At 44.4% G+C, this 25786-nt stretch overlaps 1 long non-coding RNA gene and 5 other non-coding genes across 6 annotated transcripts; 1 reads left to right on the plus strand and 5 right to left on the minus strand.

Moving 5' to 3' along the window:
- Positions 1 to 4084: 4084 nt before the first annotated feature.
- Positions 4085 to 4196, minus strand: MIR450B (microRNA mir-450b). The gene has a single exon (NR_106509.1). It is a non-coding gene; the product is annotated as a microRNA mir-450b (primary transcript).
- Positions 4197 to 4418: 222 nt separating this feature from the next.
- On the minus strand, positions 4419 to 4529 carry MIR450A (microRNA mir-450a). The gene has a single exon (NR_106450.1). It is a non-coding gene; the product is annotated as a microRNA mir-450a (primary transcript).
- Positions 4530 to 5263: 734 nt separating this feature from the next.
- MIR542 (microRNA mir-542) lies at positions 5264 to 5375 on the minus strand. The gene has a single exon (NR_106444.1). It is a non-coding gene; the product is annotated as a microRNA mir-542 (primary transcript).
- A 4838-nt stretch (positions 5376 to 10213) lies between these two features.
- On the minus strand, positions 10214 to 10326 carry MIR503 (microRNA mir-503). The gene has a single exon (NR_106416.1). It is a non-coding gene; the product is annotated as a microRNA mir-503 (primary transcript).
- A 197-nt stretch (positions 10327 to 10523) lies between these two features.
- On the minus strand, positions 10524 to 10634 carry MIR424 (microRNA mir-424). Its single transcript, NR_106364.1, has one exon. It is a non-coding gene; the product is annotated as a microRNA mir-424 (primary transcript).
- A 3076-nt stretch (positions 10635 to 13710) lies between these two features.
- Positions 13711 to 24302, plus strand: LOC101131505 (uncharacterized). Its single transcript, XR_002004207.3, has 3 exons — positions 13711 to 13870; positions 22284 to 22402; positions 23295 to 24302. It is a non-coding gene; the product is annotated as an uncharacterized lncRNA (long non-coding RNA).
- The last annotated feature ends 1484 nt before the right edge of the window (positions 24303 to 25786 follow it).

Below are 25786 nucleotides of genomic sequence, written 5' to 3' on the forward strand. Positions count from 1 at the left end.
TGTTCCAGTTGCAAGTGACAGAGACAGAGGCACAACTCAATGTGGTAGGGAAACGCCACAAGAGCAGGGTCTTTGTCTCTTTTGTTCACCGCTCTTTTTCCATTCCTAGAATAGTGCCCAGCACTTAGAAAGTACTTGATAAGTTTTGCTGAATGAATAAATGAGACTAGCTTAAACAAAAGGGACAATATGTGCTCTGGTCACTGAGGGACAGGAGTGGAGCTGACGCGAGAACCACCTGGGTTCAAGGACTCAAGCAATGTCATTAGCTCTCTCTCTGTCTCTGTCTCTCTGTCTGTCGTCTCTCTCTTTTATGTGCATGTTTTACTTTTTTATGGGCATGCTGTTCTCATTCTCTCCTGCTAATATTCCTCAGGTGAGAGACATGGCAGAGCAGGGTCGGGGAGGGCATAGCCATATACAGCTTTAGGTTTAGAAGCCACAGAAGAAAGGGAGGCTCTCTCCATTTCAGCATTGAACATAAAAAACAAAAACAAAAAAACAGGCAAGGCTGAGTATGGTGGCTCACCACTGTAATCCCAACACTTTGGGAGGCTGAGGCTGGAGGATCACTTGAGCCCAGGAGTTCAAGACTAGCCTGGGCAACATAGTGAGATCCCATCTCTAAAAAAAAATTAAAAACTTAGCCAGGTGTGTTGGTGCGCCTGTCGTCCCAGCTACTCAGGAGGCTTAGGTGGGAGGATTGCTCAAGCCCAGGAGTTCGAGGCTGAAGCGACCCACATTCACACCGTCACACTCCAGCCTGAGTGACAAACTGAAACCCTGTCTCAAAAAAAAAAAAAAAAAATCCCAGGCAAGTACTTTTGAGTGGTTAGGCTGGGGTCACGTGAACTTTCTTTACCACAATCATTGTGGAAGAGAGGATGGGATACTGTGGTTTGCCTGACCTGGGTCACGTGCCTGGTGAAAGGCTCAGCAGTTTACAGAGATGGGCAGCCCTTCCAGAATCCCATGATTGCAGTGGAGGAGGGGCAGTTCAGCAAAGGAAAGAGCCAGGGAACTGTTATCAGAAGACAAGGAGTGCTGGCAGGAAAAACAAACAGCCAAATGCCTAGAGACCAGTGCACAAATACTCCCTTGGAATGAGACTGGAGTGGGAGTCCTAGGACGGCCTGGAGGGGCCTGCAACAAACTGGAAATGATTTTGTGAGGTCTCAGTTTTATCTTTTTAAATTTGTCCTTGTTTTTACAGAAAAACAATGCTATAAATTATTTATTATGGATACCAAGCTGTGCTCTAGGAAATTGTGCCATCTATATTCTGTGGCTTTTGGCAACCCATGGGACACTGTCTTATACCCTCAAGGGCTTGCATAGCCCACGTTGAGAAGGAAGACTTGACCTTAATTTCCTCCAGATTGCCCTGTGGTGACACCACATCCATTCCTCCAGTGCTTATGTCATTACCCCCTGCCTGGAATGTCCACCCCTGTCCTCTCTGCCTCTTCTGGCCCCACCTATCTTTTTTTTTTTTTTTTTAAAGAGATAGGGCCTTGCTTTGTTGACCAGGCTGGAGTGCAGTGGCCATTCATAGGCATAATCATGGCGCACTGCAGCCTGGAACTCCTGGGCCCAAGTGATCCTCCTCCCTCAGCCTCTGGCGTAGCTGGGCCTACAGGTGAACACTACCATGCCCAGCCCCACCCACTTTTGCAGGTGCTCATCAAGTCCCATATCCTTCATAGAGTCTTCCCAAGTCACTGCCTGTGTCCTTTAGACCCAGTATATTACAATGGAAAAAGCCCTGAAGCTCAAGATTCAAGTTGTAACATTGCCCAATTCTCTGCACGACCTCTCTGCGACTTATTTTCTCTCTCTGCAACTTGGTTTTCTCTTCTGTAAAATGAGGGGCTGGACTTGTGTAAAATGAGGGTTTGTACCCTGTTAACAAAGGGAAGCCCTCGGCACCTTCTGCACCTGCCCCTCCTCAGCCCCTCTTGGCATACTTCCAACTCTGAGAAACACTCTCTGTACTGGCCAAATTCTAGGACATTTCACTGGTTCAGAAATTCAGCCAGGTGCAGGGGCTCACGCCTGTAATCCCAATACTTTGGGAGGCTGAGGTGGGAGTATCGCTTGAGCCCAGGACTTCAAGACTAGCCTGGGCGATATAGTGAGACCCTGTCTCTCTGTCTTTCTCTCTATATATACGTATATAGAAAGAAATTCAGCGGCTGAAGATTTTTTTTTTCCCACTGGTCAACGAAAGGGGCTTAAGATCAATGCTCAATTTGGAATGATTTCTCTCTCTCTCTCTTTCTCAGCCCTAGAGGCGAGACCTCCCATTTAGAAAGGGGTCCCTCCCACACTCTGCCCCTATTCCATACATTTTGTCCAGCAGGGACTAGAGTGAGCCCAGGGGAAAGGAGGCCACTTAGATGGTTGCTTAGCAAAGCAGATTCTCTGTGTGGTCTGACCTGGCTCAGACGAAGGTCAAAGCCTCAGCTGATCCCTGCTCTGTACCCAGTGGCAGACAAAGTATTCGTGTGTTCAAGGCCTCTCTGGCTCAGTATCACCTTAACCTCTGCTTCTCCCCTACCCTCTCCTCTATCCACAAGTAACTAGCACAGAGGTAGGCACCCAGTAAATATGCTCTGATTGACACAGGGTGGCAGATAAAAATGCTTATGCTCCTTAAAGAGGAGTACACACATTTAAGCATGGGGACCAGTTTGGTTGTATGATTGTATGTTCTTAAGCAGAACAAGGGCAGGGCATCAGAAAATTGGAGGAATGGTCTCCTGTATCTTTGTAAATGGATATGTGTATATATATTTGCCTCACAACTCAGCTTCTCCTTTAAGGAATATGATGGATCTATTTTGAAAGTAATGTCGGCCGGGCACAGTGGCTCACGCCTGTAATCCCAGCACTTTGGGAGGCCAAGGTGGGCGGATCACGAGATCAGGAGATCGAGACCATCCTGGCTAACATAGTGAAACCCCGTCTCTACTAAAAATACAAAAAAATTAGCCATGCGAGGTGGCGGGTGCCTGTAGTCCCAGCTACTTGTGAGGCTGAGGCAGGAGAATCACTTGAACCTGGGAGGCAGAGCTTGCAGTGAGCTGAGATCGCACCATTGCACTCCAGCCAGGGTGACAGAGCCAGCCAGACTCCGTCTCAAAAAAAAAAAAAGAAAAGAAAAAAAAAGAAAGTAATGTCTAGTCATATGGACTTGCTAGAGTGCCAAATATGTCCTTGGTGGGGGAACAGTTTCCCAAAATGCTACTAAAAGGATAGGAAGGACCTTAGATCCTCCTGTAATGTGTCTCTGTCCAAATCAGTGCCACTGAGGAACGCTAAAACCTTGGTAGGTGCCCTTCAGACCACGGGCCGGGTATGTGACCAAATGGTTCCATCTCTTACCAGAACAGGGATCGCCTAAATTGGGGTGTCACATGTGTTCTGCAACACCAGAGTTATTATGGAGCTCAGCTGAATTTGCGGGAAAATGCAGGGGGGCTTTTCCCGCATCTGCAAGAAGTTGGCTGAGTGGAAATAACCTAAATAAGGTGTTTTCCTGACTTGGGCATGTCTCAAACTGGCCAATGCATCTTGAGGCCCTGGGTGAGCATCCAAGTACCACCTTCCTGAATTGCTACTAGAGGAAAAGGAGCCTGTTTCAGCTTTCTATACTTCTTTAAATGTTACTTTGATTAGACATAGATGGCAGTTTGTTTACTAATATTACTATTATAACTCTGTCGTGGTTATATTTTTTAGTTATACTTTCTCTTTTCTTTGCCAAGAGCAAATGAAAACACATTTGCACTGCAGATCCAACTGAAGTTGTACAAAGGTTTCCCAGATATATTTGAAAAAGTATTCTAGGCCCACTGCTGGCCAAATAGGAAGTCTTCCCCCACCCTTATGTCAGGGGTTCATGCTTTAAAAAAAATACAAACTCTTTTTAAAAATAAAATGTTTTATTATTGCTATAAAAGCAATGCATTTTGTTGTTTATACAAATATTACTTGGAAAATACATAAAAGTATAAAGAGAAAAACAAACATTACCTATAATTTTATACTATAATACTGTTACAAGTTTTGGTATATTTCTTCCTAGACTTTTCTCCATATGTTGATACAAAACTATGGATGCAAAATGATCCCAATACACTTATATTACATATTCAGGAACATATTGCAAAAATAATTCTGCATCTTACATTTATCACAGAAGTAAACCACAGATAGCCGCTGTTAGATTTTTTACTTATTCCCTCCATCTTTTCATCTGTATATTGATACAAAACTATACATGCAAAATGTTCCCAATATATTTATAGTGCATATTAGGAACACATCGCAAAAACAGTTTGGTATCATTTTTGATTGCCTATAGTGACACAAGTCAGCGATAACCACCTCTAGACTTTTGGTATACTTCCTGATAGCCTCTTTTCCCCATATTATTGATACAAAACTATGAATGCAAAATGTCCCCAATACATTTATATTACATATTAGGAACACATCGCAAAAATAGTTTAGCATCTTTCTTTGGTCACCTTTATACCACAACTCAGAGATAATCACAATAAAGTTTTTATATGTTTCCTCCTAGCCTTTTATCTGTATGTTGATACAAAACTATTCATACAGAATGCTCCCTATATACCTATATTGCAGAGATGGGAAAATATTTTGCACCTTTTTTCAATCGCTAAATGTTTTATCAGGAGCACATTCTCATGACATGAAAATTACTTTCAGAAACATTTTACATGAAAGCATCCTATTCTATTGTACTAGCTAGCTACGCTGTATTTTATTTGTCTAATCCTTTGTTGTTGGTCATTCAGGATGTTCCTAACTTCCATCCTTAAAATATTGAAATGAGCATCTTTATGCATTTTTTTAACTGGGGCTTTCTGTTCATGTAGTTTTTATGGTTTTTCTTGACCACTTGTGTGGACTCAACATATTAAAAATGACCCTGTGTCTGTAATGCTTATAGCAAAGTGTTTTCCAGTTGTTTCCTTGAGCATAAATTCTTTATTTTAGCATTCTAGCACAAGTATAAAATCATATACCTTATGTAAGTTTCAATTCATTCAACAAACATTTAAAGCAATAAAGACACAAATAAAGACACTCCCATTACACTCCTATGAAAACACAACTCATCCCCCAACCCCATCCCATAGCAACCCCTTTCTTCTTTGCTTAGGGCCCACTTTCCTCCTGATCTTTTCATTGATTCGTCTTGTAATACTTACCACATGTTTTGCTATGAAGATGAGTGGCTCCCAGACCTTTCAGTTATCAATCTGTCACAAGTGCACACTGGTATCTCGTGACATGATGATCCCCGAGATGTCTGAGATCTGTGCATCCTTGACCGATCCCAAATTTCTGTATCACCCATGACCCCTAAAGACTTTTTAGAGAATTATATTTTGACAACATAACAAGAAAACGTGGCATCACACACACACACACACACACACACACACACACACACAAAACCATGAAAAAGTAGAGAAAGAAGAAACTTCAGCTCTAATCCCACCACCCTTAAGTAACAAGTATGTCTGTTTTGCAGGTTTCCTCCAGGTTCTGCTCCTATTTTTCAATCATGGTGTCCATGTGATTTTGTGGCCCTGATTTTTTTTAAGTTGATATCATAAGCATTTTCCAGGTTTCTGTATATTCTCTATCATTATTATTTGCAATGGCTGAAAAAGGTTCCATTGAGTGAGTGACTAGATTAAGTCAACCCCTATAGCTTGACACTTCATTTGTTTCCTTAAGGTAATTTGATTGAATCTACAGAAAATAACAAACATGGAACAGAGGTTTAAAAAGAATTTAAATCATGCTTTTTTGGTTTGTGCAGATTGACTTGTACACGGCTGGGTAACTTATAGTCACTATTTAGTAATCCTGGGGCCAATCTTGGGCCTCACCCAGGAAGTGTCCAATGTATAGGCCAAAGCTCATCATAAGACTAGCCAGTTTCACCGGGAATTTTTGTAACAAAACACATTCACCTCCATTTCCTGCTCTGGTCACTACTGCATAGTCGGTTCTGATGAACAGGTAATGATATAAGGAACACAGTATGAGGCCTGGAGGAAGAGCCCCCAGAGAGTAGCCTCAGACAAATCCTTAACCTCCAGAGGCCCCAGTTTTCTTGTCTGTAATTATTTTTTGGACTGCCTTAACTCTGTTTGTCTTTCAAGGTTGTCACAAATTAAAAAAAGAAAAAAAAGAAAAAACAAAGTATTTGGAAAAGTATGTAAACACACGATACGAAGGCAAGATGTTGGGATACTGATGATTCTGTGGCCACGCCTTTAGAAGGTCTGGTCTTAGGGTAATAGTCTTGTCTGGATGGCAGGTGGGGGTGGACATGGGGGAACAGGTGAGGGAGCTGCCTTGGGAGACTCAGGCTTCAAAGCAACCCAGACTCTCACTGGCAGGTTGCTGCAGTGTTCTGAGCTCCCTGACTCCAGCAGTGGATCCAAGGCCATGTTTCCAAACACCCACCAACTGCTCAGATTATAGAGCTCAGTAGTGGAAGGGGGAGTGCTCAAAGGCCCAAGCAACCACAGGAAGTGGAAGTCTTTCGGGGCTCCTCCCTCTTGGCTCAATTTACTATCCCCACAGGGGTTTTAAGCCTGGCTGAACTTGCCAAAGAGATCAGCTGTGGAGCTGGGGAGGGGGGAAAAGGTGGCAGATAGGTGAAATATTATGAAAGAGCTAGCCGATCCTTGTTTATTCACTGAGGAGTAACTAATGGGTGGGCCTGAGTGGGATGTAGGGGGGCAGGGAGAAACACGTTTGCTACATTTGATGTATATATACTCTTTTTTGCTTAAGAGTCATGTAATAACTCTAAACTCTAAATACAAATGCATATATAAAATTCTAGGGTTATGAGATTAAGTCATACTGCAGGCCAATGGGAAAAAAGATCTCTAAAAACATATGCCAACTTGCATATAGCCCAACTCAAGTCTTTTAATTTCTATCGATAAACTCATTGATCTTCCCCAAACATATTTTTTGAACCTAGTTTTATTTTCATTTTACACAGCCTCAGGAAAGCTGCCTATAACTCCCATCTCACAGGCTCAGGTTTTCTGCAAATGTTGCCCTGAGCTCTATAGCAGTCCAGGATTCAGGGAACGAACCCAGTCCCCCGCTGCCCCATTTGCCTTGATGAGTTGATAGGTATGGTGTTTTAAAACAATCAGCAAAACAATTTGCACTGCAGAGTCCTTAGGAGTTTTTTTTTTTAATTGGACAGTTGCCCATATTAACGGAAATCAAAAGCAGCATACAGTCATTCAATGTCCCAGCACTGGAGTACAGCCCACTGTTTTCCTGTGTGGGGTTCCACTTTAGTCCTTGTCTGTGTGCATGCATACATTTTTACAGAGTTGTGACCACTGCCTTTTTCTGTGACCCTGGTTATTGACATCTAGTTTTCCAAGTAACATTGACACACATCTGTTCAAATCAGTTGAGGTTCCCATCATGACTGACTCATTTGGCGGGAAAACCAAATTTCCATGCCAATTGGAACAAAGAAGTGTGGGTATGGGGAACAGCGGGGAGAAAGAAATGGTGGGAGAGGATTCCTTGGACTTACAGATCATAAAACATTTCCCAATAACATTTTTAAAGGATGTATAATATTACACTGAGTGATTGATTATATATTACCCTTCTATTTGGGACACTTGGGTGGTTTTCAATGCCTAGAGTTTTAAAATGCATATAAATTACAGCCTTTGAGAGATGATTGTATTTTCTTGAAACAGGAGTCTTCTGTGTCCAGGTCCCCGCCAAGAGTGTTGATGTAGTGTTCCTTTGTTGGGGGGAAAAAAATCAGTACTGCTAACTGGAGATGCTGGATGCCTTCAAGAAAAACATTCCTGTGATTTAAATTTTTAAAAAATTATGTTCAATTCTGGTTTATCAAACAACGTGGGTATCTTGTCTCACAACTTACCGAAATGTCGAATTTTAGATTTAGAGTTAGACTAAGCTCTTCCTAGTTTAAGGGCCACGTCTGTCTAATAAACTTTATACAATGCCACGTGCACGCAGCTTCCTCACTAACAAATAACATGTGTTGGGGAAAAAATGAGAAAATAGTGGAAAGGTGCCTCCTTGGAGGTGGTAACATCAGGTCAATTAATCAGCTGAGTATAAATTGATTCACTTTATACAAGTCTCCCACACATTATGATGCACATTTAGCAACGTTGAAAAACAATTTAAAAGAATACCTTAGGGAGTTGTTAAAGAGAATTTATAGTCTGGAACGAATTGCAATCTTCTTAATTGACACGGAAATGTTTGGCTAAAATATTGCTTTATTCACATTTTTGTCCTTGGAGGAAAATCTAGGCACACTGCAACTTGGATCGTGTAAATAAAGGTACAAGGAATGTTTTAAGTCAGAAAAGGGCACCACGCAGTCAGGGGGCTGTGTGGACGAGCTCAATTTCGATGCATCTCGGGAGACCCGGGCAAAAGGCCGCTTGGATTCCGGGAGGCAACGCCCCCAAGTCAGGATCCCTTGCTCGCCGCCCCCAACCGGTCAGGATCCCTGGCTCGCGTCCCCAACCGGTTCCGTGTCTCACCTGGGTCCTGCAGGCGTCCACTGGAGGAAGCCGGATGGCGCGGGCTTGGTCTTTCAGGAAGGCTGGCTGGCACCGGGCTTCCTTCTGGCTCCAGGGGGAACCGTACAGAACGGGGAGAAAGGGGGGAGCTGGTGAGAGGCAGAAGGGGCGTCACAAGGTGGCTCCCCCACCCCCAAGTGCAAAGGCAGGCGGATGCGGGGACCTGTTCGCCGTTTGAGCCTGGAGATTGCGGGCCTGAGGGGCCCTGCGCTGGCCGGCCGGGACGAGGCGGGAGCAGAATGGGGACTTCTAGGCCGCCGGGTCGGGCTGGTGGGCGGCGCCCCGGGAGCCTGAGGGTCCCCGCCGGCCCGGGAGGGACCCGAGCCGCCCCCGCGCACTGCCCCGGCGCAAGGGAGTCTGGGAGAGCCAGTGTCTCGGGCCGCTGAACCCGACTCCCAGCTCTAGACTTCGGAACCCCGGCCCCACCCCAAACTGGGAAACTTCTAGGGGCCCACTCCTGGCCCCGGGAAGCCCAGTTCCAGCCAGCCCATTCAGACCAGAGGAGTTTGTGTGTCTTTTTTTTTTCTTTAAGGTGACAAAAAGTGTGGGAAAGATTCCACACCTCCCTCCTCACGCCCGCCAATGGTCCTTTACCTGCCCATGTTTCAGATTAAATAATTAGCTCAAGAGATTTGCACAGAAAGCGAATTAGCCCTTTTCTAGTCAGACTGTTAAGCTCTCAGGCGGGCAACTCGGAACCCCGTTTCCTCACCGAAGGCTCAGGAGGCCAGCCCAGTGAGGGATGGAGGTGGCTTTAGAGGGCGACAGTTGTGCAGCACTCATGAGCAACAGTGCCCAGGACTTTTGAAGTCACGAAGGGCTCCTGAAATCGACAGCTCAGGTCCCGCCCCAGGGGCGACAAAGGAGTCTTGGGGGCGTGCCGCCAGGGTGGAATTGCGGTAGCAGATTTTTGGGGGAGGAGGGCGCAAAGCAGCTAGAAACGCACATCCTCATTCTGGAACTATCCCAAGGCCCCCACGCTTCTCAGCAGGCCTCGGGCTCAGATTGGGCGGGTTGGAGCCTTCCACCCCACCTTGGGTTCACCCGCCCGCAAGGCCTCGCACCTCACCCGATCCTTCTAGGGTGCTGGAGCTCCACGGAGCCTCCCTAACCCCCCAGCAGCGGGGAAGGGAGGGCGAGGGAGTGGGGAAGAGGCCCGTTATTTTGATCTTTCCTGAATTCTTAAGTCCCTTCCATACCCAGGACATGAGCGCGTTTACCAGGAACCGCAGAGAGGTGTGAAGACTTCTTGCAGCTGCTCACCCTTCCTCTCCCCTTACTCCTTTTCCAGTCCTCCCCACCCCCCAGCATTTCGTGGGTGGGGACTGAAGATAGGTTTTCTTCGTTGTCCTGTGGGTGGTATACTGATTGGGAAGGGATTTTTTTCAATTGTTTACATTCTACCTGAGCAGGGAAAGGGGATGCCAAAATGAAGCATCATTCATGTCCAGTCACATATGCAGAGACGGGGCAAACGTTTGATGCAATCTTGGGTCTCGCTGCTCCCGGGCCGACACCACAGGCGATGGCCTAAGACTTACCTGCTGGGTAGGCCCGAACGGCAGTCCCAGACTTACCCTGGCAGCGGAAACAATACTCCAGAGCACCGATCGCTCACTGCAGAACTGTTCCCGCTGCTAGGGCACGGCTGAGCGCGGGCACCGCGTCCCTCCTCGACTCGCACCGCCTATGCGCCCCAGCCTAGCCAGGAATACTGCCCTCCCCGGACTACAGCCCTGCTGCGTGGACAAGGGCGAGGACCCACCGGAAACAGAGACGCGAGCCCCCGCTCACCTACCTGCTCCTGAGCCGGCCTCGCGGGGAGCGGGCACCTGGTGGCAGGAACACGCGTCCGGCAGACCCCACCTTCTACCTTCCCCACGAGGGGGTATAGCAGCGCCTCACGTTTTGAACCATTTAGAACACTTCAAAACATGAATTGCTGCTGTATCCCCTCGGAGTCAATGAAGGGGGATCGATCTGGGGGTACCTGCGGGTGAATAAAGACTGGATGACTGGAGGAAGCCCCGCCCCACCCCATGGCAAGGAATAGGGCAAAACTTATTTGACTAGGCCACTTCACTCCAAGTTAAGGTACTTCTTATAACTTCACCATTTGATTTCCAGGAGCTGCAGGTGGAGCCGAAGGTGTGGCTCTCAATTTTTTACCCTGAGGATGAATCTTGGAACAATGTAGTGGTGAAAAGCAGAGCGATGGGAGATACGAATTAGTGTGGAAGAGAATCTAATTACTTCTGAAGGTAGACGAATAAGGTTAAGTAGAGGCAATTGGACATCTGGATCATTCTTGCCAGTTTCAAAGTCTTGGTGAAACTTCTTCCTGCTGCATATTACAAGTCTCATTCATTGTCCCCATTAAAAAAAAACAAAAAACGAAACAAAAAAAACAACCTTTATTGGAAATGGACTCAGATGACTGAAAGAAAATAACCAAAACCTCACCGGTAGCTTCAGCTGATTCTTACACTATCGTTGCGACATATACATCTATCTTTAAAAGCATTAGATGTCCTAACTCACTGCTAGTGTTTTTATTCTTAAACACCCCAGCTGAGTTATTTTTAAGAGCTCCAAACAATGACAGAGAACTTTCTGTAGATGAAATACCAGTTTACATATTAAACTGGTTACTCAAACTTATTTATAATTTATACCTATCAATGTCATCTATCAAAACATAAATCAAAAAGTTTAAATACTTGATGTCAAGTCGCTCCTTCCTGTTTCAAGCAGCTCCACAGAAACTTTCATGTCCTGAAATGGCCGGCACTGCGCATACTCCTTAATGATTAACTCATTAGATACCACTTTTTCCTTTTTAAAATGGACACATATTAGCAACAAGTCACATGCATGCCCTCTTTTTGTTTGAATACAATATTCAATTAAGCATTAAAAAAAAACCCACTCTGAAATCCTCAATCACAAACCTAAAAGTTAAAACAACAAAATCAGCACTAACTGTAATGGTTTTGAAAGTTAAATACATTTCAGCACAAGTAATAGACATTTAAATTATCCAACTGTAAGTATCTTGTTACACTTACAAATTAAGCCGGTTTTTCAAAACCAGTACAATGAATGTTAAGTGTCCTATTTATTAGTTAATAAAATGTGCAGAGTACTTAATAAGATTAAGTATCGAATTTATAACATCCAGACTGAGATCCAGTGGTAACAAATACACTATGTCATGGTAAAAAAAAGTCATTAGTAACAATAACCCCATTCCCTAAATTGCGACAATCAAGTATCTCTACATTCCATCTTGTTTTGGCAATGATATTTACAAACAACGTTTACACTGACTTTGGGATTAATGGAGAAAAATGTCGTTGACTGCCCTTAAAAAGAAAAAAAAAACATGTTTAGCAAATGTACAATTATCATTTAAAACTCCACAACTTTCTCCCAACATTTTGTTCCACACAAATATACGAGCCATCATGTCAGAAGTTAAAGTCATGCCTAATTTAACATTTCCTTAGTTGACTACTTAGAAAAACAAAAGTTCATTCGAAACAGCATCGGTGTCAAAGGCGAAGGTCCCTTCCAGATTGCTCTTGGAATCAAATTCATTTATACCTTTCACCCTAACCCCTTTCATCTCTCCCAGTGATAGTACAACGAGTTACACCCCTAAAAAGCCACCTCGATCCCCTAGTTTACATATTTCCCCTTAGACTGAAATTTACTTACGAAAAGAGATTACAAAGGGGCGTCTTGTCACTTCAGGAGAGGGTCATTCGCTGATACAATAGACAAAGAATCGATACTTTCGAGTTGCCATAGCCCCACCCCCTTCTGAACTGCAATGTGTTTGGCTAAATGATTTAAGAGCCAAAGAATACGCCTCTTCCTCTGTTCATACTCTACAACGTTTTGTCTTTTAATTTTGCATATGCCTTCGTCCCCCACACCCCAAACACACGATGTACCTTCTCTCGGCGCATTCTAGCCAAACTTTCACAATGTCAAGTCCCTACGGGGAAAACTAAACAACCTTTAAAGTTTTAATTCGGGAGAGACAATGTGAAATTACTCACACATTTCTTTCCAAGACATAACTAACTTCTTGCAAATAAGAGGAAAAGTTCATTTACATTCTGTCAAAAACAGTCGCTCCCGACCCTAGCGAGGCTGACAGTCGGTCACTGCCCCTTACTCAGTTTTCTCTCCCCGCCCCTCCATGTTAGTTGTTGTTTTTTTTTTTTTTTTCCCAGTCCGTTTCCTGAGAATTTCCCGGCCGCACTCATTTGTTGAACACTTTAAATGTCAGATTTGCCCCCATCCCGCCCGCAAAACGTGCTTTACAACCCCCAAACGCCACAGCACTTTTTTCAGAATTATCACCAGATGTTTTTCTGCCTGCCGTAACCCACGTTACAGTCGGGAAAGACGCCAGCCACCAAGTCCCTTTTTAAAAAATCGCATGTCACCTCTGGCTCCACTCGAAAATGGCGCCGAAATCGAAGAACTTCTTAAATTTCATTGCAAGCTTTTTGCAAAGGTTTCTGGGATTTGCCTGCGAAGCTGTTTCGCCGCGTCCGAGAGCGAGCGAACGTGCAAGCCAGCGAGGGAGACAGGGAGGAAGGAAGGGCTGGGGAGGCGGAGAGACAGACCGAGCGAGCGACACACGGACAGCGACGGACAGCGACAGAAGCGGGGCCTGGGACTTGGGAGACGGCGAGGTTGCGGGGCGCGAGGTGCTGGGCACGGAGCTACAGGGACGGAGAGCCGAGAGCCGGGGTCGCAGCGCGGAGGGGGCGCTGGCTGCTGCCGAAGCTCGGAGAGCGGCGTGGCGGAGGCGGAGCGGAGCGGAGCGGAGCCGAGCGAGGGGCCAGCACGGAACGCTCCCTTGGAGGCGAGCGGCGCAGCCGGCGGAGAGGCTCCCGGAGCCGCCCTAGAAAAAGCCGGCTCGGGGGGCGTGGCCACGCGCTGCTGGCGCTCCCCGCCCCCCGGTGGCCCCGCTCGGCTCCGGGGCCCGGGGGCGGAAGGGGGGAGGGGAGGAGAGGAGCTGTAGGGAAGGGGGTTGTGCAGGCGCTCGACGCCGCAGCCTTGGCCCGCTGCGGGGGAGGGCCGAGAAGGGCACTGGGCGCCCAGAGTAACCAACACCGAGACGAATAGCGAGGGCTCGGGGAGAAAAAACGGAGGATGGCAAACGGCAAAGCCAAGGGCACGAGGTAGCGCAGCGCGCACCCAGAGGCTCCTGGGACGGACACCACCCCACGCTCACGGGTCCTCTGGCGGTGTCCTTTGAGCTGCCGGGACGGCGCAAGGTGGCTGAGCGAGGCTTTTTGCTCGGTGCTTACAGGGAGTACCTGAGATGGTTTGGGAAAGGAAACAGGGGGTCTCAGACCGCTTGGGTGCAGCGCTCTCCCCATGCGTTTGAGTGCAGATCTGTCGAGACGCCCCAGCCCTCGCCACCCCACCAAGCTGGTAGAGAGGCCCCGGGACAGGGTGAGCCCCATAGTCCTTTGGTGGGCATAACACAGAGGGAGGAGCAGTTGTTTACACATGTGCCCAGTACAAGAAGGGAAACTGATATTTAAGACTGAAGTGGGGAAACGGGAGGGAAAGGAGCCCTTATCCTGGATGTTAGACGCTATTAAGGACCATGCTATTTTGTATTTGTGAGAATGATATTGAAGGTAAGGAGGTCCTTATCCTTGAAGATGCATGCTGAAGTGTACAGAAGTGAAATGTCACGATGTCTGCAGTTTTCAAATGATGCAGCTAACATACGCACACATTATGAGAGACAGAACAGAAAGGAAGCAAGTATTGCAATATGTTAACAGTTGTTGCATCCTGTTGGGGGTGGGGGGTAAACAGACGTTCGTTGTACCGTTCTTTCAACTTTCCTAAATATTTGCAAAATGCCATAATGAAAATTTTGGAAGAGTTCCCTTATAAAATAGTGCCTGAATGCTAAGAAAATGAACGCGGCTTCTTTTCCTTTCCCTGTCCCGGGTGGGACAAATCTGCGAGCAAGCAGGGCTCAAGGCCAGCGGGGTCTGGACGGGAAGAGCAATGGGTAGAGCCGGCCTGCAGCTGCCATAGCCCTGGGCAGGCCAGGAGGGGCCATCGGAGCCTCGGGGCAGATAGGCTGCCGGGCGCAAAACTATGCGGAGGAGCAGCCGAGCGCGTTGGCCCCGGGGGCGGTGCGGGGTGGGGACTTCCTGGCGGCTCTCAGCAACCCCTGGTCCGACCAGACTCGGTGGGCTCGGCTGCACCACGGATGAGCAAAGAAACCGGCGGGGCGCGGGAACTGAGCCGCGCGCCTGCAGCCGTCGCCACGGCGGCCCGCGGCCTTCCCCCGCATTCCCCGAGGGAGGCCGTAGTTGTCGCGGCCTGCAGACAGCGCACGGGGTAGCCCAGAACCGCGTGCGGGCGCTGGGGGAAAAAAAATTAGGTGCCGAAAGAAAGCAGCAACACACGCGCGCGCACACACACACGAAATCAGTTTACAAAAATAAAACCGCGGAATCTGCCGTGCTCGGCGCCCGAGTTTGAGCTACTTAACTCTCGCATGCATTTTACTGTGATATTTCTGTAGAGCTGATGGAAAATCTGAAATGTTTTTGCAAGGGCGATCTCGCAGACCCAAGGCGTTGCAAGCGTTGCGCAGCCTTTCGCTGGCGTCTGCGGCTCTTTTCCAGGGCGCGAGGAGGGAAAAGAGTAGTGTCCTTCAGGGTCTGCAAAGCTGTTTTGAAAAGTTAACCAAAAAGATTTTAAAGAGCAAGATTTTCTTTTCAGAAAAGGTTTTTAAAACGGCTGATACTCGTCCAGTTTTGGTGGGCGTTAAAAAGTCTTATTACTAAGCTACAAGTTTCCCTGTTAAGATTTTCAAAACCCCTCGTGGACGGGGCTGAAAGTTTGCCGGGCTGTGAGACGTGACTGAACACGCTTCTAAATCCTCAGATAGATCATTTATAAAGCTCTGGTGCCCTTGGGATGAAAGGCTTCGCTGGGTTTTTAAGACTTGCCTTCGTGGGTAAATTTGCTTGGGTTGCTACACGTAAGCATTCATTTCCCCACCTAAATTAGTAAAAGGGCAGAAGATTCCAACGACTTAAGATAAAAGTTGAGTTTATGGCATGTTCTCTAAAGACAAATTGCAACAGCTTTCTTTATTAAACTCCTTTTGCTTCCTCAGCAAATTGGAGAGCCAGTTGAATATTGATGAATTCTTTGAGGGTGAGTAATATTGCTACAGGCCGGAGAAAGTAAGGGAGGACAAGCTTAAGCATTTACTCAAGTGAACAACCTTCAAATGTTTTTCAACTATGATGTCTCAAGGATTTTCTTAGGACCGTTGAAGCAAACCCTGATTCTGCAAATGGCTTCTTATTTGGTAGGCCCTTCCCAACCTGACAAAACTCACAGGATATAAATTGCCCTAAGAAGTGGTGAGAAACTTACCCTAGCATTGGAAACAGGCACAGCCCACCACCTGGGGTGTTAGGGGGGCCTCCAACTGGTAGTCAGGCAACTTCTCACGGAGCAACTAGGAACCTGAAATGAAAATTGCACACCATCTATTGTTTTTTTTGGTCCCTTCTGAAATATTGTTTCAAGGCAGCTGTTTTCAGGAAAATAGCACATATTTTCCTTTCTCTTTTTGTTCCGTGAAACGTTCGGAAATTATATTGATAAGGAATAATCATAGTCAGCCGAGGGAGCAATAGCTTTGAAGGCTCTGAAGGCACAGCTGAGAAAAATAAATTAGCTCTAGACTAGAGATATTCAGCAAGGAAGTTATGCATAACATGGTATTTGGCATAAATTTTGGAAAATGTTTTCTGGAAAGCAACTGTGAATGAATCTTGGGAAATAGATACTGGAGAATCAAGTTGCATTAAAACTTATTTTTTGTAAATTACAAAGAAGATTTCTAGAACTTTCCATTTTTATTTTAACTAGAAATGCTGTTTAAGATTGTGTTTTTAATGAAGGCCTTGAGTTAGGGAAACAAGATTTTCCTTATGTTGTAAATATCCAGAAGTCTTTAGAGAGATAAAATCAGGATAGAGTTACAAATTTAACAGAAAGAAAACAACTGGAATTGTGTTATGAAGCTTCTATTGTGTTTTTTTGTAAAGGCTTTTTTTCATGGTTCAAGCAGTGGCTAGCAGTGAGTAGTAACTGTATACTATAATATATAATGTAAGAATGCTTGTCCTACTCTCAGATTAAACAAAAAAGACAGTGTCCTTTGGTAATTTTTATTTTATTTTATGAAATTAGTTATAAAAATAGTTATTTGCAAAACTCAGAACTTTGGGAGAAAAACTCTAATCTTAACTTCTCCTACCCCCGTGATCCCATCAGGAAAAAGTAGAATGAATTAGTAAATTTTTCCTTTCTGCCAAAGAGAAGCTTAGTAAGTCATTAGTAGCTGTTGCTTTTGATTTCTAGATCTCTTTTCCCTCCTCAAAGACGCAGAATCACTGCCTTCAGTGCTGCCTGGATTTCTTCTTTAAACCAGGCTTTTTTTTTTTTTTTTCTGGGTGTGTACTATTATTGTCTTAATTATTCCTGGATTTTTGCCCATTAAATCAAAGGTTGTCTCAGATGACGGCAATGATTGGAACTTTTTGCTAAGGAGGGCGAGAATGAAGGGATGTAGGACAGTCTCAGCGTCTCTTTACATCGTGCTGGCCCTATAGTGCAGCCTGTAAGTGGGCAGGACTTGCTGTCCTTTGCACAGAGCGTGAACTGACAGAGCAAAATGTAATGACAGGAGCATGGAGACCAAAAACCCATCTCTTGTAGGTGTGGTGGTCATAATGGCGGTTCAAGTGTAGTACTAGGCTAGATTTAGTCACTTGCTTTCACCATAAAATTATGGTAATCAGTTTCACCTCATACTTCTAGCACTTTCCTCGAACTTCAGCTAATTACAAAAAAGAGAAAAGAAAAACCCCAATATATCAGTGTCAACCTGTCAAATGCAATCTTGTTGAGGGAAACTGAAGTGCCTTTGGAAGGCACTTCATTGATATCAAAAAAAATTGAAACAAACAAACAAAAACACCAACCAAAAGTGATCAGCACCAAGGATATCCTGTAAAAAGCACAGAGCTCTGCTTTGTGATGTCTGAATGGCATCGCTTTTGGGATCTTGTTATGTGAAAAGAAAACACTCCTCGGGGCAAATAATATCTTGCTGGGTAGAAAGAATAGGAGGGAACAACAAATTGAAGAGTGCTAAGGGATGCTATCCTTGTTCAAAACCAAGATGCAGCTGGAGTGTTTTCCAAAGCATTAAATACATTGTTGAAATAGCAGAGAGAAAGTGAATGTGCATATCTGAAATGTTTACATGAGAGATGGTAACACGGCATCATCCAGAACTGAACTCACTCGTGGTTGCCATTCTTTCCCCTGAAGCTCCTTTGCATTTTTAAAAATAAAACTTAAGAGATAGAGTGTCAATTCGCCGGGCATGGTGGTGGATGCCTGTAATCCCAGCTACTCGGGAGGCTGAGGCAGGAGAATCGCTTGAACCCGGGAGGTGGAGGTTGTAGTGAACCGAGATCACACCACTGCACTCCAGCTTGGACACGACTCTGTCAAACAAACAAACAAAAAAACAGCGATAGAGTGTCTAGGACTGATGGATAATGTCATTTCTTTTGCTTCCTGTTTCTTAAAATTATTCTTGGGCTTACGATCGGGTGGGATTTTGCAGTTCATGACCAGAGTAAGTCCCAGCCCTCCGTGTAGAAGAGGAAATAGAAATCCAGATCCTGTTTTTAATTTTAGCATTTGTCCTAAACCCAGGGCTCAACAGCTTGTTTAGTCCAGAGTCCCCAGGAATGCCTACGCCATAGGCAGGGAAGAGTGAAAATGAGAGTAGGGTGGAGAGCAAGGGCCAGGGCAGAAGAGAGAAAGAAAGAAGATGAAAGAAGAGAAAAAAAAACAAACAAGTCCTTCTCCTCTGTCCCTACTATCTGTCCTCAAGTTCAGAGTCTCCACTTGCCACCATGATGTCATCAAGGTGACCTTCTCAGGCCCCCCACTGATCTCTCAGTTGAGTTCTGCTCCTCTCCCAGTGGTCCACGGAGTTCTGCTGGGAAAACACAATTCTGGTCATATTAATCCTCGGCACAAAAGGCAGATGACTAAAAAGCTTAACTCCTTAATGTGGCATTCAGGGCATTCTACAATCTGGCTCCAATCTGCGCTTCTGCTTGCATCTCCTACCCTCCAGCCACACCTTCTTTATGTGTTTATGCTGGATACCCCTGTTCCTCCCATTTCCGCATCCTTCTTAGGCCCAGCTCAAATGCCACCTCTTCCTTGAAGCCTTCTCAGATGGCCTCAGAGTTGGAGTTAACTGCCTCTGTCCTGTCCTGTCATGGCACTTTAATTAACTTAGTTGTTCTGAAATTCTCTTCCTAGCAGACAGTAAGCTCCTAGAGGGTAGGGACATGTCTGTCTATAGGTATCTTCTCAGCGCTTTGCACAATAATTTGCATCCGTTGATGTCCAATACATATTTGTTTTTTTTTGTTTTTTTTTTTTTTGGTTTGTTTGTTTTTTGAGATAGAATCTCACTCTGTCGCTCAGCCTGGAGTACAGTGGTGCCATCTCGGCTCACTACAAACTCCGCCTCCCAGGTTCAAGCAATTATCATGCCTCCCAAATAGCTGTGATTACAGGCACGCACCACCACGCTCGGCTAATTTTTGTATTTTTAGTAGAAACGGGGTTTCACCATGTTGACCAGGCTGGTCTCAAACTCCTGACCTCAAGTGATTCGCCTGCCTTGGCCTCCCAAAGTGCCGGGATTACAGGCATGAGCCACTGTGCCCAGCCAAGTTAGAAAGAAATCCAATACATATTTGTTAAGTGAACGTATACCTGAGAAGGGAAAAAAGGAACCGGAAGAAGTGAGAACAAGGTGCTGTGTTGGTGGTAAAGATGATGGCTAACATCCTCAAGAGTCGGCTTAGGCACCATTTGGTGTTCTTGGTGCTGACCAAGGGTTGTTGAGCTCATATCTAACATGTTGGCTTCACAAACATCCATCTGGGACTGACACTTGGAACACATCCTCTGGAATAATATAGAATTAATTTGCTTTTAAATTAGCTGCTCAGTACTATAAACTCTCTCCTGAAAATCTATCACCATCATTTTATACTTTTAAGCTTCAAGCTGATCCTTGAAGGGAAGGTGGAATTTGGATGGAATGGGCAAAACAGCATTTTCAGAGGCCAGGAGGCAGAGAAGAACTGAAAGGAGATGGACCTAGTTGGACAGAGCCTTTCTACTGGGGAATTAGAGACTTGACTGGACAAGTAGGGTGATGTCAGATTATTGGGGGGTGGGGAGGCAGGCACGGTGGCTCACGCCTATACTCCCAGCACTTTGGGAGGCCGAGGCGGGTGGATTGCTTGAGGCCAAGAGTTCAAGACCAGCCTGGCCAACATGGTGAAAACCCATCTCTACTAAAAAATACAAAAACTAGCCGGGCATGGTGGCGTGTGCCTATAATCCCAGCTACTCGGGAGGCTGAGGCAGGAGAATGGAGAGTAGCTTAAACCCAGGGGGCAGAGGTTGCAGTGAGTGGCAATCGTGCCACTGCACTCCAGCCTGGGTGACTGAGACTCTGTCTCAAAAAAAAAAAAAAAGAGGCTGGGCATGGTGGCTCACGCCTGTAATCCCAGCACTTTGGGAGGCCAAGGCAGGTGGATCACGAGGTCAGGAGTTCAAGACCATCCTGACCAAGATGATGAAACCCCATCTGTACTAAAAATACAAAAATTAGCCGGGTGTGGTGGCTGGCGCCTGTAATCCCAGCTACTCAGGAGGCTGAGACAGGAGAACTGTTTGAACCCGGGCAGCAGAGGTTGCAGTGAGCCGAGATTGCACCACTGCACTCTAGCCTGGGCGACAGACTGAGACTCTGTCTCAAAAAAAAAAAAAAAAAAAAAAAAAAAAAAAAAATTATTGGGGGTCTGGAAGTAGGCAGAGGAGTTGTGACTTTAGTTGCAGGATGGTATAGAGCTTTTTTTTTTTTTTTTTTTGGTGTGATGCTTTTAAAGGGGCAGGGGCGTGATGTAATGAAAGCCGTGTTTTTTAACAGATTCACCTGGTTTATATGGTATAACCCTATGAACTACAAACTATGGTAAACCTAGGACTATTTGAATAATTAGAATATCCCATTCTCCATGCCACACTGGAGTGAACTTTCTTATTTGAGAAGATAAAGAGTGGAAAAATACTATTTATCATATGCCTATTATGTATCAGGAGATGTACTGGATTCTTCCCCCACCCCAGGTATTCCCTCCCTCTCTCCCCCTTCCCTCCCTCCCTCTCTCACACACCTGCACTTGCACACACCAGAAATCCCAACTAGGACTTGATTTTAATTGACCTTTAAAGTTAATCAATTTTTTGTTAAATTACTCATACAAAGCATGCTATGAAATACCAGTAAATATCGGGTTAAAAATTAACTGAAAGACAGAAACTTACTATTGTGCGCTGATTTGATGGAACAGAGGAGTGAAAATATAGTACGCACCTTCTGGATTGAGACTGTGGTTTTCGTTTTTGTTTTTGTTTTTTGGTAGTGGCAGAGCTTCAAACTGGAGAATGTTCTTTTTCATGCGCAGTTTTTAAAAATTGTCATTAAATATTTTCACAAAGTTAAAACAACATTGAAAGTAACTTGGGCAACTTAGATATTCCCTGTACTTGCTGTAACTCAAATACCAAAACATATTTAGAGTTTAGGTGCATCTATCATTCGAGGCATGTGATTTCTTTACCTGGGTGAAGCGAAAGAAAGTTAAATCAATGAAATATGAAATGAAAATGAGAATCAATCTGTAGAATGAACCATAAAAGAACGAGATTTTTGAAGAGATTATTTTATTTTGATTGCAGACTGTAAATTATCACAGGGAGTTGCTGTAGGAATGACATTGAGGCTTACTTTTGGGTCAATTTGTTCCTGTCCTGACCCACCCTTGGCAGTGGAGACAGCTAGAATTTCTCTAACTCCATAGAAACCAGTCTCACTGTTGCTTTAGGACTTGATTCTCTCCCTACACTGGGCTTCCTTTAGTGCTTTGTTATGTAAATACAGCTTCAAAAATAGAATATTCTGTAGGCATTACTTGGAAAACGAGCTTTTATTTTAAAGATGTGTGCTTATTTAAGTCGCAGACAGAGCTTTAAAGAGCTCTTGATAGAAAGAAATATATTTGGTGAAGAGTCAAAAATTTTAAAGTAACTTTAAAAGGTGAATAATTTACATTCGTATAGTGTTTACATAATAGGGTGTGTATGACAAAGCCAAAACAACATTGAAAATAACCTGAGCAATTTAAATATTCTTCCTAGTAACTGTAAAATAAAAGTGCCTTCGAATGGTACATTCGCTGGCAGGAAATTTTTTTCATGTTCCCAGGTGGCAAGGATTCTTTCATGTTCCCTTATATTTGAAAACTGGTATTAGCATTTACTTCTCGGACTCAGACCAATTCCCCCTTACCTGTCAGAGAACATCTAGCAATAAATGCTGACAAAGCTACATAGCAAAGGGCAAACCTGTCACTTCCCTTTCAGAAACCTGTTTATGCACCCTCCTGCAATCCCACCACCTGCCCAGGCCAAGTGAGCCCCTCTCCGCTACTGGTGTTTCATAATGCTGGGGAGCTACTTTGATTTCATGCATTGCCCTTCAGGTAAGCCACAGGAACCTCACCACTGGCCATGCCGGATGGTTGTGAATTGGACAAGAACAAAGAAAAACGGAAGTAGCAAGTGGTGGGGAGTTTAGTGTACTATATGACTTACTCATATGCAAGTCAATAAGCAAAGTCCCCTTCCTGCCTCTTGTCCTTGGATGCTGGATAATAATAAATCTAAATATACATAATATATATGCATACATATATACACGCGTGCACACACACACAGACACACATTACCTGAATCCCCCACCTCCTCACCCCACTTTGAAAAACTTTAGAGTATCGTTGGCCTGATCAGAATTACATTACATTAGAGGATTGTTGAAAGATTTCATATTACTGCTAATGTGGGGAACATAATTAGAACCAACGTTAGCGCCTCTACTCAATATCATCATTGCTATTATTTTATTTACATCTTATGCTTTTTTCCTTTGGCTTTAACTGTCTTCATCAATCTCCTGTTATAAAAATAAATAAAAGCTTCCTATGGAATTATTTTCACCAGTCAAGTCCTGTAACTTGTTTTCCTTGAAGAGGGAAAATATAACTGATGGACACAAGGAAACAGCAGTGGCATAGCATGTCCTTTTCCACCCAGTCTGTGTTTTGACATCAGTTGTATTTACACACATAAACTGAAGAACGTTGCATTTGTGGAGTTTGCCAGTGTGGTAAGATTGAAGGGGTGGTAGGCAGCCTCTACGCTGGTCCCCACTGATCCCTGCCTCCTGGTGTTCCCACTATTCTGTAATCCCTCCTAGTACATGCGCTGGACCTAGAGACTCTTCTAACAAGTAGAATATGGCAGAAGCCATGGGATGTCACTTCTGTGGCTTCTAACTTGGGCCTTTTGTCATCCCCTTCCCCTTCTCTCTATCAGCTGCCATGTTATGAGGACACTTGGAGAAAGCTACAGGAGAGGAACTGAGGTCTCCTGCCATCAGCCACTTGAGTGAGCATGGGAGTGGATTCTCCAAACTCCAGTTAAGACTTGAAATGTCCACAGTGGCAGCCACTAGCTTGACTGCAACTTACGAGAGACACTGAGCCAGAGGCACTCAGCTAAGTCATACACAGTTTCCTGACCCGTAAAACCTGTGACACAATGAAGGTTTGTTGTTTTGGGGGTAATCCGTTATTCAGCAATAGATAACGAATACAGACGGCTTGTAATTGTATAACCAACGTGAGTTTATAAGCGGATATCTGACCTCATTTGTTTTCTCCTGAAAAAGTTATAGAAAAATCACAAGACTGCAAGTCACTCTCTCTCTTTCTTTTGTGGGGAATAAACAAGTATAATTACAATTTCTAAACCTATTGTTTTATTCTCAAATATAATTACAATTTAAACAGGATATTGTAGAGCTCCATCATAGGGATTAACACTAATTAGAATTAAAGAACGTTTTTGTGAAAGTCAGCTTTTTTTTTTTAAATAAACACTCGTCCCTTGATAATGTATTTTTTTCATAAAATTAAAAAAAAATTGTGGGTTGTAGTAGGTGTATATATTTATGTGGTACATGAGATGTTTTGATACAGGCATGGCGTGTAATAATCACATCATGGAAGATGGCGTATCCATCCCCTCAAGCATTTATCCTTTGTGTTACAAACAATCCAGTTACACTCTTTTTGTTATTTAAAAATGTACAATTAAATTATTATTGGCTATAGTCACCCTGTTGTGCTATCAAATATTAGGTCTTATTCATTCATTTAACTATTTTTTTGTACCTATTTATCATCCCCATCCCCGGTTCCCTCCCACCACCCACCCCACTACCCTTCCCGGCCTCTGGTAACCATCCTTCTACTCTCTAGCTCCATGAGCTCAATTGTTTTGATTTTTAGCTCCCACAAATAAATGAGAACATGTAATGTTTGCCTTTCTGTGCCTGACTTATTTCACTTAACCTAATGACCTCTAGTTCCCTCTATGTTGTTGCAAATGACAGGATCTGATAATGTATTTCTTATAAACGTGTGTATATGTGTGTGTGTGCTTAATTTAATGCTTGACTAAGCCTTCGTTACTGGTGAAGGAGGGACGGGTGTCTTTCTGTGCATCTCCAAAGTGGGCTATAGGTTCAAAGTAGTGAGAAAAGACTTTTTGCCCTTAACATTTACGTATACTTTACACAGTTTTCTAAAAAACCTGGTTGGCTACTTTCAGGCTACAATAATAAAAATTTAAACGTTACTTTGAGTTTCCTTTTATGGGTCAAAAATCTCGCTATGGCCCTAAGTTTTAAATATTTGACAAGCAATTATCATAACAAACGGTTTCAGACATTTTTGGCTTTCCCAGAGATTGAAAGGTGAAAATGTTCATTTCTTTTGTTCGCAATGAAGTATTTCATCTTATTATCACAAATATGATTAACACTGTTATGGATTTTTATAAATCATGTCATCTTAAAAATTAAAGAACATTACCACAATAAAGGAGAAAAACACTCTTTTGAAGTGGCATTTCAAAAGGCAAATGAATTAGTCAATTTGAAATGCAGTTTTTTCATAAGGTGTTATCTTCCCATCTTTAGAATGGTTCCTTTAGCTTATGGACTCCCACGCCCTTTCTCATTACCAGTCAGTCAGTCAGTCACCTGGATTGACCATCTATTGGGTACCTTCACCAAGTAATGGAAAAGCAAGGCAAAACAAACAAACAGGCTGGGTGTGGTGGCTCACGCCTGTAATCCCAGCACTTTGGGAGGCCAAGGCAGGTGGATCACGAAGTCAGGAGATTGAGACCATCCTGGCTAACACAGTGAAACCCCGTCTCTACTAAAAATACAAAAAATTAGCTGGGCATGGTGGCATGCGCTTGTAGTTCCAGCTACTCGGGAGGCTAAGGCAGGAGAATCACTTGAACCCACGAGGCGGAGGCTGCAGTGAGCCGAGATCGTGCCACTGCACTCTAGCCTGGGTGACAGACAAAAAAAAAAAAAAAAAAAAAGCAAGGCAAAACAAACAGGAAACAGCCCCCACCCTGCCCCACTCAAGACATACACAATCGAATTGAGAAGATCAAACATGCACCTGAAATGTTTGAAGAACACTTTTTTCTGAGTAATGATATGCCAAGCCAACAAGTGCAGATTACTACTGAATTTTGAAAAATTATGCCTAATTATCCTGAGACATTAACCCATGCAAAATATGATCCTTGACCACAATGTTTCTTTGCTCTTTTTTTTTTTTTCTTGAGACGGGGTCTCTCTGTGTCACCCAGGTTGAAGTGCAGTGGCAAATCTTGGCTCACTGCAACCTCCACCTCCTGGGCTCAAGCAATCCTCCCACCTCAGCCTCCCAAATAGCTGGGACTACAGGCATGCAATGCACCACCACGCTCAGCTGATTTTT

The sequence above is a fragment of the Gorilla gorilla genome, chromosome X (genome assembly GCF_029281585.2).
Source record: "Gorilla gorilla gorilla isolate KB3781 chromosome X, NHGRI_mGorGor1-v2.1_pri, whole genome shotgun sequence".
NCBI lineage: Eukaryota > Metazoa > Chordata > Mammalia > Primates > Hominidae > Gorilla > Gorilla gorilla.